The following is a 12,031-nucleotide window of genomic DNA, read 5'->3' on the forward strand; positions in this document are numbered from 1 at the left end:
CTGCAACAATTAGTCTGAGATTTCTTTTGGAGTTTCCACATATTCAAATATATACCAAGTCTGTGACTAAATTACAGGTTTCAGATAATTAGTATTTTAAACTCGAATCTGTTATTCTGCACCTTGCCTACAAAGTCATGAAGGAACTGGCCTCAGGCTATCTCTCCAGCCTCATCCTGCACCCTTTCCTTTTTGATCTCCAAGCTCTATTAACCATACTCCCCTCATTCCAAAGAATTTGTTTGTCAAATCTCCTCTGTCAGGAATGTGTTTTCTTTTACAGCTCAGCAAATTAACTCCTGCTGCATCACATCGTTAATTTGATTAACTATTTCATCTCTTAGCTCAATTTGTAGTTTTGTGCTCATTTAGTGTAATTATTTGTTTAACATGTCTCCCTCTAAGTGAAGAGTGAGACAAAATTCCAACTATTGCCACTTCTTTAGTATTGCACTGGAGATCTTTGGGGAAAATATGTAAGTAATTGTATTGGCAAATCATGTTTATAGCTAGAAGGATTCCACAAATATGTCATTTCTTCTCAAACTGATCTTTGGATTGAATGCATTTGCAAAAACAACTCCAAGAATTTTTTTTCATGAAATTTGATAAACTAATTCTAAAACTTGTAATGAAATAAGCAAAGATACAAGAAGAAGCAACATATTCTAAAAAATACCCAGTTAAGATTTTCCTTATTGAGCTTTATTATAATTTGAGATTGATTAGGTGAGTGGAAATTAATACAGCATTGGACAAATAGGCCAGTGGAACCTATTAGAAAATCTGGAAACAGAGTCACATGATAATGTTAGCCTGAGTATATGAAACAATAAAAAAAACAATTCCAGAATGAAATGATAAAAAAATTTAAAAACTCCATTCCATGATTTAAATGTGAAGTGCAAAACGTGAAAACCTTTAGAATATTTGGGGAAGTGGTCTGTGTAAGTCAGCTAGGAACAAATTTTATAAACAAAATGCAGAAACCACTAAACTTAAGACACAAGATCAACCCAGTAAAGTTAAAATGAAAGGATATAAAATTAATAATTTTGTTCATCAAAATATATCATTAACACAAAAAAAGCAACAAAGGATTAATAGCCAGAGTTAACACATAACTTCTATGACTCAATAATAAAAAAAGATTACTAATTCAATAGGAATGAAGGCAAACATGTGAATAGACATTTGAGAGAAGAAGAGCTGTGACAACAAATACATGAAAGAGTGTTGGATTTCATTGACAACAAGGAAAATATAAATCAAAATGCAGTATGAATTTATTTCACATCTACTGGAGGGCAGCAATTAAAATTCTCACAATACTAAATTTTGGTAATGTTATCAAGGAAGAAGAGTTGGACAAATAGGTATGGCTCCTTTGGAAACCAGTTTGACAATACCTTATGCAGTTGAAAATGTGCATGCCCTATGATTCAGCAATTGCTTTCCTAGAGCATATTCTCTAGAGATACTATTGCGTGTTTGTGCAGGTGTCACATATGAGACAATTCAGATTAGCATTGCTTGTAAGAGTAAAAGCTAGAAAGAATATAATATCCATCAATAGAGGAGGCGAAAAGCATATTATTGTACATGCTTACTATGGAATGCTCTGTAGCAGTGAAAATGAATTAACTATAATTACACACATCAATATGTATGAATATCAAAATCATAACATGACAAAGCAAAAGTATGACAGATGAATACATTTGAGAGGACTCCATTTACATAAATGACAACATGGGTAAAACTAAACAATAGCAAGCTTGGGTGAGACTGTGTTTGTGGTAAAAATTATTTTATTTTTTTAAGTTTATTTATTTTGGAGAGAAAGACAGCGAGAGTATGAGTGGGGGTGGGGCAGAGAGAGAAGGAAAGAGAATCCCAAGCAGGTTCTGCACTGTCAGCCTGGAGCCTGGAGCCCCACACGGAGCTTGAACTCAAAAACCTTGAAATCATGACCTGAGCTGAAATCAAGAGTCGGATACTTAACTGACTGGGCCACCCAGGTGCCCCATGGTATTTCAAAGCATGGTGGTGGAGGGGTGCCTGGGTGGATAGGTGGGTTAAATGTCTGACGCTTGATTTCATCTTAGGTCTTGATCTCAGTGTCATGAGTTCAAACCCTTAGTTGGGCTCCATGTGTGGAGCCTACTTAAAAAAAAAGTATAGCATTGGACATTTATTTTTTAAATATTGTTAAAAATAGATATATGTTATGTGTATGTGTATATACATATATGCGTGTGTGTAGATACATATGTAAAATATATTCCACAGTAAAAAGGTGTTTTCTTTTGTTTTTTGTTTTTTTTTTTAAAGAAAGAATGCTAGAAAAAAGCCTTGGGAATCCAGGTTCAAGTCTCAGTTCAACATCTAACAGGCTGAACACTTAGGCAGATGTTTGAGTCTGAGTTTCCCCAGCTGTAAAGATAGCATTTGAAATAGAAATTCTTGAAGGAGTTTTTCCAACTCAAGTTCTTGGTTGTTATGAGATAATCAGTCTTTTTAGCTTGGCTGCAATGATTTCGGAAGTCAGAAGAATGAAATTCCTCTTGGGAAAGATACATTTATTTTGATGATCACAGGTGAACCTAACGAATCTGAAGGCCTTCAAGTGGCTCCTCATATTTGGACCTCTCATTTACTAATATCTTATTTACTATTTTCACACTGGGCCACAAGGCATTCACCATGACTTGCTATTTTCTGATTCTGATTTTCCTGTGGCCTAACAGGAGTTTTAAATATATATATGCTTATGCTGACTGCAGATTTATACCAATGCTAAGTGGAGGTGGTTTGAGAATGATGTACTTATGAATGTGGCTAAAGGGTATATTAGGCACTAGCGGTATTGCGGGAGGGTCTACCTATGAGTAATAAGGGGAACTAACAAACTACAAAGCCCAAAAGGAGAGTGAAGCTATGACATCAAAGGGTTTTTGCTTTACTGGCAAATTAATTCCTGGCATCAGCCTGGCAAGTCACAAGGCTTTGTCTATGCATGATATCTGTAAACAAATTCTATATTATAAAGTAGTTTAACATGCTAGTTAGTCTTTGTGGAGTGATATTGGAGTTTAGCTACAAAATTATTGGAAAATTCTATTATTTAAAGAAAGCATTTTATCTTCTGATTCAGGAAACTGAGGAATTATCTCGCATACCATATTGCCACTCTAAATACACATTTTAAAAGTTAACTCTCTTTATGAAATACAATAGAAGCATATTCTTCCTATTTAGGTCTAAATTATTTTAAAATATATAGAATATACTTAGAAAAATAATGCAAGTTGGGAATATAATTTGGATTTGTAAGCAATAAATAATTTGGTAATAAAGAAAAAAAAACCTGGCCTCCATTTTATAGATCCCCTTGTCAAGCTACTAAGCTAGAATCTCTATTGTGGAATCCTTTTAATCATCAAAATCACATTTCAAATTTTAAAAAGTGAAATAAAGTAATGTTGCAGGCAGGTTATGTATCATTTGAGTTGTGAGCATTCTGTTCTAATTTTCCCCATAAACTAGAAGTATTGAATGTCCTGCTAACATCTGTGGCCTGAACATAAAGTTGACAAAAATCAACTCTAACGGCTTTTCCCACTTGAAAATAATGTCTAGTTTCAATCTGTGGTTAAAAAAAATCTGGAGTGTCAAAGTAATATATGCCTCATGTCTCTAACCATTTTGTGTTTTCCCATTGAACATAGTTTCACTGGAATCTAAATTAGGGTTTTGTTTTTTCTAATTTGGTTTATGATGAGATTTTGTTTTCATGTGGTCTCAAATGTTCCTTATGTCAAATATTCAGAGCCATGAGGGCTTTAGCAATCATCTAATGTAACATTTTGGTTTTACATACGCAGAAAATGATCTCCCTTCAATTCCATAGGGTCTCAGTGGAAAATGGAAAAATTGTTCCATAAGTGGGCTCAAAGGTGGTGGTGGCTTACGTGTGTATATTATGGGCAGGTTGTTGATAGGAGTAGGGCACAACCTGTATGGTTGGTTTTCTGTCTGTACATGTATATAACAAGATACTGAGTATATTTTTTGGTTAGACTCTTCTACATTTGAGGGAGATTGCAACCACAAGTCCACAGTCTCTTCTCTGATTATTGCTAATGCTGCACTTTGAGACATTTCTGATTTCTGATCCCCAGCATAGCCTGTTCTTTGCTTTTGCTTTTGATTCCAGTAGGGAATGGATGCCTGTCGATTCAGCTCCTCACCGTGGCTCTATTCTAATTGTGCCATTTGTGGTCATATCTCTTCGGTTTTCCTTCTTAACTGTTGTGGAGTTCAGCTGTCATCTCTTGATCACATACATGTAATAGAGCTCAGCTGGGTGGCTGTAAGTTTTGTTTTAGGACCGGCAATACTCCAGGAGTCTGGTTTTATTCCTTGGGTAAATTTTTTGTCTTGCTGTTTGTTGATGATGGCGTTTCTAGGTGACCCTGATGAAAATGTCCAGGAAGTTATGTGTGATGTTGTTGACAGGTCCAAGTCTAACAGCTGCTTATTAGAAGAGATGTTTGACTTTATCTGGTGCCTGATGGTTTTGTTGTGGCTTAGCATTCCACTGACCGGATTGTGTTAGGTAGTCTTTGTAACAGACACACACTTGGGCCTCTGCCTTCTGGGAGCTGATGCCATCTAATTCACAGAGCCTGAAAGGGCACAGGACCACCCTTAGAATGAATGCAAAGACTGTGAGGTTTTCCTTAGCACTCTCAGCTTTTTTTTTTTTTTAATCATTTCCTTTTTCTTCTTGGTGGCTCATATCCTAATCTCACACACTTCCTTCATACTGAAAAGAATAATGTATCCAAAACAATGTAAAGGACTATCCCTACTGGAGTTTTTTTTTTTTTTTTTAATTTTAGCATGTAACTAATCTCAAACAAATAGGAATAAGTTGTAATACTTGGATTTCAAATATCAATGACAGGAGTAATTTTATATGATAGGGTCTTCTCTTCATTACCTACTAGTGGCCATGTGGCTATGGACCTTGGTATGATTTTCTAATAAGCTGATCCACATTATATTAATTTGTGTATGTTCTTCTAAGTAACTCCTGTTGGAATTACACTGTTTAGCAAGAGTAGGGGAGGTTATCAGCTGATCCGCCCATGCATTAGTAATCATGCTCAAGTGAATAATTAAACTAATTAAAAAGAAGTTATCACAGCACCTCATTTGGGGCCAAGGTATTTTGTTCCAGCTTTATTGAGATATAATTGATATATAGCATTGTGTAAGTTTAAGATGTACACTGTGATGATTTGATTCATGTATATATTGAACAGTGACTATAGTATGCTTTGGGTGATTGGTAGCTTTGGGGTATATATGGTATAAATAACTAGGGAAAGAAGATAGGGAATTTTAAATTTATTTGAGTGTTTTTAGGTACTACATTGTGTTAGTTATCTCTTGCTATATAACAAATTACCCCAAAATCTAGGGACTTAAAACAACAAACATTTATTAATCATAGTTTCTATAAGTCAGGGATTTGACAGTAGCTTAGCTCAGGTTCTGGTGCAGCATTTCTCATGAGTCTGTAGCCAAGCCATAGCCAGGGCTGGAGTCATCTGAAGGTTTGACTGGAGCTGGAGGATCTACTTCTAAGATGTTTGATATACATGGCTTTTTGTGGGAGGCCTCAGTTCCTTGCCACATGGGCCTCTTTATAGGGTTCTTGGGTGTCCTTAAAACATAATACCTGGCTTCCCTCAGAGGAAGTGATCTAAGAGAAAGAACAAGGAGGATCCTCAATGAATTGGGCCATCAATTCTACATTCTATTTCTGAGACGTTAATCACTTAGTTGAGTCCACACCCCAAGAGAGGGGAGTTAAGCTCCACCTGTTGAAGAGATGAGTGTAAAAGAGTTTGTGGACATATTTTAAAACCACCACACAAATCGAAAGGACAGGAGGAGGATGCGGGGGGAAATCATCCAACCTAACTGAGCCACAAAAGATCCAACTTTATTTTGAAAGGTTTCTTTTTCTATTTTTCCTATTACCTGGGAAATATCTTCTCTTCATTTCCAGAGCTACTGGTGTGTATCTGATTGCTATAGATATATTCTTAATACAGGCTAAAATAATTTTTAGGTTAAGTGAACCCACAGAAGCTGTGTCTGTTCTTTTCTCATTCTAGAGCATCCTGTGTTGTCCTCTTGTTGACCTCTTGTTATCACAGTTTCAGCAGAAACTTCAAGGCTGGGAACAATGAGCTTTAAGTGCTCTCTTGTTCTGAAGACCAGTATGGATATTTCCATAGGACTTGCTGCCAGAAAAGTTAAAAATGATTGTATCATGGATGCTTAGCCCATGTTACATGAGATGATAAATTCGGAGTAGGAACCTCTTACAGGAGGAAGATACTTTGAAAAGGATTGTTGGCCTTAGTAGGATAGAACTGTTTTCCTCTAACTCGAGCTAACTGGGGTGGCTCCCTTCAAAGGAGTCACTTGTGGAGAGAGGAAACTGCTGTCCTGTCCCAAGTGGTTGCCAACTGACCTGCAGATAGGAGTGGGCCACCAGAGTGGAAGGGATTAGCAAGTTCTTGGGTGATGTTGATCTGTTTTCCTTGATTTCAGCAGGCGCTAGACACACATCTAATTTTTTGCCTAGAAAAGTCTCAAGTCTGAGAGGCCGCTTATGGCAGCTGCTGAGTCAGGTGACGAGAGGCCTGTAGTTGGAGTGACTGACTCCACTAATGGGGGTGGCAGGCAGGGGTGTGCTTCCTGGAGCCAGAGAGAACTGTGGAAGGAAGTGAGAATAGAGCCCTGTAGAGAGGATGTCCAGTGGGGCCAGGTGAACCACAAGTGGAAGGGAATCATGTTTAAGTGAGGATGGAGAGAAACCTAAAAACTGGGTGAGAAATGAATGTTTTGAGCTCAGTTAAACTGGAAAGGAGATGGAAAGGAGACTGTTCTAATGCCTGAAAGGAATCAGAAAGCTATGGAATCTGCCTCAAGATGGCCAAGGGGCAGGGGAAGAAAAATATGACAGAATATGTTGGAAGACAGATATGTCAAAAACTAAGAATGCTTCCTATTTATATTCTTCAGCTCATTCGATAAATTGGTTGCACAAGAGCTTATTGAGCAACCATGTTCTAAAATCAATGTCCTGTGGCATACTGGATCCCTTCCCAGGTGTCCATCAAATGATGGTAAATGGTAAATGGGAGCAATGTATCTCTATTTCTTTTTTTTTTTTTAATGTTTATTCATTTTTGAAAGACAGAGGGACAGAGCACAAGCAGGGGTGGGGCAAAGAGAGAGGGGGACACAGAATCTGAAGCAGGCTCTAGGCTCTGAGCTGTCAGCACAGAGCCTGACGTGGGGCTCAAACTCATGAACCGCAAGATCATGACCTGAGCCGAAGTCAGACAGTCAACCGACTGAGCCACCCAGGCGCCCCTATCTCTATTTCCCATAAAGTAATCATTGTGTGAAGTTTGTGGGATGAAATGATAAACTGAGAGGTTCATGCAAAGTGGTGCTGAGGGGCAGACTGGAAGAGGATGAGCATAAGGTCCACTGACTGCCAACGAGGGGTTGCAAGCACACTGAAGTGTACAAAATGCTCATTGGTCAGAAGTGAACAGATCTGAGCAGACACGGCAATAAATAGTGACAAGTGAATAAGTACTACCATGAATGCTTTTCTGGACTCCATAAGTTCTAAGAATTGCACTGTGGCTATTTCTGATTCCTTTAGGAATTGTTTTAATCTTTTTAATATTTTAATTCCTTCAATCATGTTACCATAAACACTTGAAACCACTATTGTAGATTGCAAAGAGACTGAAGTCTCCTCCCAAGAGGAGAGAATAGTTAAAAATAATGATGAGGAGGAGGAGGAGGATGAGGATGATGATGATGAACTCTTGTAACAATTCAGCATTGTTCTAGGTCTAACTATGTTAACTCATTTTATTGGATCCACCTGCCTTGCCATAATACAGGCAACAATTTTCTTAAATTATTAACATACCCGATTTTATTTAAACATTTTTATATTTGTTCTATGCCATTGGTATTCCATTTAAACAGAACTGGTTAGGATTGCTTTGAAGAATTATCACTTTTCAGAAGTGTTGTGTCATACTTCTAACTGTATTTTTTTGAAAAGGCAGACTGTTTCTAACCTTCAGAATCACTATTTGTGATATAGTATTTCAATATAAACTAAGACTAAAAACTGTTACGTTCAGGTTTTTTTTTTAAGTGCTGTATGGGCTCATTCCAATAGAATATTGTTTCTTTTCCTGCTTAAAAGTTGCTTTTAAATATTTTGAGAGACTTTTTACCCAGAGGAGGTGTTGTTTAATTTGAGGTGTGTGATTCATGTGTTTTAATTAAACATACTCTGATAGTATTGTTAAATGTGCTCTTAAATAATATGGTTTTTCTTACCATATGTGGTAGTTTGCTACATGTACTAGTTATTTAAAACAGACATTGGTAAAACAAGATTTGGCTGGGGGAGGAGTAGGGCTCCCCCAGAGCCTGAATGGAAACAGACACTGAATGGAAACATACCTGCTTCACTGCTCATGGGTTCTAAACTTGGCTCTGTTTTCTTACTGTTTTAAGGCTACCAGATTTATATCCTTTGAAATTATGGGTGTTGGATAAAATTCTCATGTTGGAAAACAGTCTTAGTTGACGTTAAATGAACATGTGATTTGAACAACTTCAGTTTTCACACAGGTTCACATCACCAAAGTAAAAATATTTCCCATAAAATGCTGTAAATTTGCTGAAATTTAATACAAACCCCTATGGTACACTAATACAAAGAAATTCTGTTTAATGAAAGAAATTATGAGATCTAATTTCTGGATTTTATTTTAAATGGTTTCTAGGGAGAAACACCTCATAGCTATGAAAGAAGTATGTCATCAGTTCGATTCAAGAGGTTATTTTTAAACAAGTGACTAAAGATGCATTACTGGAGAAGGTTGTTATTAACATTACAGAATCTCAGAGTTGGAAGACCGTTAGACAATTTATACCTACTATGTTAAGGGAGTTCTTCTCAGATTAGTCATAATTGATTCATCAAGCCCAATGATCAGTTTGTAAGAATTTTCTATTGCTGTGTAAAAGATTATGGCAAAGTTAGTGGCTTAAAACAACCCATTTAGTATCTCACAATTATGTAGGTCAGAAGTCTGGGCACTGTGCAACTGGATTTTCTGTTCGGAATCTTATTGGGCCGAAATTAAGGTGTTGTCCAGACTGCAGCTCTCACCTGGTGCTTGGGATTCTCTTCCAAGTGTACTGTTAGCAGGCAGAATTCATTTCCTTGTGGATGTAGGACTGAACTTTATTGTCTGCTAGCTATCAGCCGGGGATGTCTCTCAGCTTTTACAAGTTTCCTTGAGGTCTTGCTATGTGGCCTTCTCCATCTTCAGGTCAACAATTGTGCTTTCAATCTCTGACTTTTCCTTCTGCCACAAGACAGAAAACTCTCTGCTTTTGAAAGGATCATGTGATTGGGTTATGCTCCCTAGATAATCTCCTTTTGGCAAATCATGTTAGTATAGTTACAGGGATGACATCTCCAGGTTTTGCTTACACTGTAGGAGAGATTTTACAAGGGCATGTGAGGGGCTGGGGTGAGGGGCTATGCTGGGAATTTGCCTACCACACATCTATCTATCTATACCAGTAACTGCAACTTTGCATTCTGCAGGGTTATTTATATCAGGGAAATATGCTTTCTGGACAGTAGTCAGGACTTCTACTTGTGTGGTTATTACCATCAATTCCTACTTGATTTATTTTTTTTTCACATATTCCTGGACTTAAGGTACTTTCCCTTACTTTTGATTTATTAGTGCCAATATTCCAGGCTTAAGCTTCTCCTCTCTCCCTAATTTCCATACCTGAGACTTGTTCAAGTGAAGTCCATGGCAAATGGATAGGTTTTAGTTGCCTAGTGTTTGAAATAAAGTGCCACATTTTCTACTTATACAAAGATTTTTGGTTCAGAAATTAGTACAGAAACACAGTAAATTGGTCCCTTTCACTTTTTCTTGTAATGAAACAATAATATTTGTCCCTTGGTCATTTAGGTTTCTGAGAAGAGCACATATCAAACATTCCCTGAAATGAGCTTACTCAGCAAGAATACATACTCATCCCTTCTTATTAATGCCCCTGTATTTTAGTGGAAGGTAAAATTTTGTTTATATGTAGGATTTTCTTCAATATTTTACACATTTTCTAAGAATGTGCATGTTGAGGTTGGTGGAGATCACTGGACATAAGAGCTGTATAATTACTCTTTTTGGCCCACATGTATTGGAAACACCTACTTGCCAAGGTTTTTTGATGAATTCAGACAAGTGCATCAATATTTTCCGTCAAACAGGAGGTAGAGGATCAAGCATGGATTTTCTCTTTATAGCACTTCTGGCAGGAGGTTTTTGGAATGAAATTCACATATTCACTTTCCAACTTGGTAACCACAACATCTGTTTGTCTCCATTGGCTTTTGGCCATTTATCTCCTGTCTTCTGTAGAAGACACCCACGATCCCTCTTAAGACCAAATGATGACGAGAAACAAGAGTTCTCAAGTGATTTTAGTCATGGAACTAGTCATAGCCAAAGCGTGGTCTGGTTACATCATCTCAATTCATCGAAAAGGGGCTTAATTCTATGTTTTTCTCTGATTTAGGGGACTGGCTTATTAATAGTACTTATTTATTTCAAAGAGAAAAGGTCGAGACATTTAGACTGGAACTAGGAAACACACTCCCTCCTTACTTGATATAGTACAGGATGTGTAGATTTACTTTTTGACTGAAAGAACTACCAAAAGAATTTAGTTGATTTTCACAACTTTAGAGAGTTAAAATTTAGCTAAAGTTAAATATACACACTCACACATATACACACACATACAAACACACATATATGTATATGTATATGTATATGTATATGTATATGTGTATGTATATATATATATATATATAGAGAGAGAGAGAGAGAGAGAGTAAACATTAAAAAAATTAAAACACTAGGTTTTCCAAGTTTTTAAAAAATGATTTTGCTAATATGTAACAATAGTAGCTCATAACTTTACTATAAAACTATTGTTACTTCTAAAGCCGTATTTTGCAATTGTTAGACAAAACAAAGAAAAGTTCAGGAGAGGCCAGTGCATGCAAGCTTGGTGGTATCATTATCTTCCAACAATAGCTTGAAGCCTGCCAAGCTCTACTCTGATCAGGGACTCCCTTGGTGTTGGTACCTTTCATTGGATTACTATCTAGTTCTGCACATTTTGGCTGGTCTCACCTTGTTGAGCTGTGGCACATCATTTAGCTGCTGCTCCTGGTGCTACTGCTTCTTTTTGGTTTAACTGAAATTTCCCCATAGCAAAAAATAAGTCAGGCCCTTTAGAAGCAGAAGACTTGGACTGAAAATCTGGGCTTATGCTGTAAAAATTCCTGTCTAGAGCCCTGATGAAAGCACTTTCTCTTAGATTTCTGACATGAGGTGCTCCGATCTGGATTTGCCTTTGTCTCTAGTTTTAGCATCTCCTCAGGTGCATCTGCTGCCCGTTCTGTGCTCCAGAGTTCTACTATGGCCATTCTTGCTCTGTCCTGAACTCAAAGTGAGTACCTTCTGCTACTGACACTTGGTCATGTCACTCTTCTGTGGTTCTCTCATATGACCTTGGTTTGCCTCTGGCCCAATTCGGGCCTACTGGGTTCTGCCCTCTTGACCTCTCTCCCAGCTGGAGCTGTATCACATCACACTGTGCTAGAACTGAGGAAACCTGGGAGAACAAAATAGATGTGGTATCCACCCTCAAGGGACTCACTGACTAGTAGGAATGGCAGATTTTCATTAATTAAATAATTAATTAAAGTTTCAATTCGCCCTGCTCTAATTCTAAATTTGTCTATAATTTTGAAATGTTTTTTTTTTTTTCTGCCCAGCTTTCATAATGGCTATTTCTAAAT

General features: G+C 37.2%; 1 long non-coding RNA gene across 1 annotated transcript in view; it reads left to right on the plus strand.

Annotated features, from left to right (window-relative positions):
• The window catches only part of LOC125165201 (uncharacterized), a 309,930-nt gene that overhangs the window by 168,125 nt on the left and 129,774 nt on the right, over positions 1-12,031 (plus strand). The gene's annotated exons all lie outside the window — the stretch shown is intronic.

The sequence above is a fragment of the Prionailurus viverrinus genome, chromosome B2, assembly GCF_022837055.1.
Source record: "Prionailurus viverrinus isolate Anna chromosome B2, UM_Priviv_1.0, whole genome shotgun sequence".
NCBI classification, from domain to species: Eukaryota; Metazoa; Chordata; class Mammalia; order Carnivora; family Felidae; genus Prionailurus; species Prionailurus viverrinus.